This window comes from Stylophora pistillata, chromosome 7 (assembly GCF_964205215.1).
Source record: "Stylophora pistillata chromosome 7, jaStyPist1.2, whole genome shotgun sequence".
In the NCBI taxonomy this organism is placed as follows: Eukaryota; Metazoa; Cnidaria; class Anthozoa; order Scleractinia; family Pocilloporidae; genus Stylophora; species Stylophora pistillata.
The window spans coordinates 34,743,217-34,743,860 of record NC_142525.1 but is presented as its reverse complement, the minus strand read 5'-3'; the positions used below and the strand labels follow the sequence as shown (position 1 = coordinate 34,743,860).

Genomic DNA, 644 nt, shown 5'->3' with positions numbered 1-644 from the left:
GGTGATTTACCTACTTTTACCCACTACTCCCTAACAAATTAACCGCTAGTAGTGACAAGCATTTAAATTCTCCTCAAAATATCCCCCCCCCCGAATCACAGGTTAAGGTCACGAGAATGAAGGAAATGATCACTAGCTAAAGAAGATCTTGATTGTTAAATAAATTCTCCTTGTCAGCATCTTAGGAATTGTATAGAGAACAGTATGGAGAATATGCATACTGATGTTAGGGTGTACAGGATTAAGAATTAACTGCACCGTAAAGAAGTAGAACAGTTTTCTTACGAAACTCTAAGCTGATGATTAACCAAGTTTATTACATTTTCAATGGGGAACATCCATCTAGTGGTTAAAGTTTGATCGATTTCGGTAACAATGATAGACCTGATTTCCTCCTGGAAGCAACAAGGAGTGACAGAGACTAACCCATAGTTTTTGCATCTTTCTTAGAATATTCAGAGGACAACAATGTTCAGAAGACAATACCGACAGAACGTATCAACCGGAAGCGATCATCGCGAGAGTACCAAGCGCGTCACAGAACTCGCTCAATGAGCAGTGTCGATGCAAAGTATTCACTCGTCGTCAACACCAAGAAAACTCTTGGGGCAGCTTAAACATACAAATATAAAATGGACGTTACT

At 39.4% G+C, this 644-nt stretch overlaps 1 protein-coding gene across 1 annotated transcript in view; it reads right to left on the bottom strand.

Annotated features, from left to right (window-relative positions):
• Positions 1–297: 297 nt before the first annotated feature.
• LOC111328723 (BOS complex subunit NOMO3-like) overlaps positions 298–644 on the bottom strand; it is a 24,213-nt gene continuing 23,866 nt past the window's right edge. The window contains exon 38 of the mRNA XM_088727535.1: positions 298–644. This exon is cut by the window's right edge and continues 211 nt beyond it. The gene's annotated coding sequence lies outside the window, so the exon portion shown is untranslated.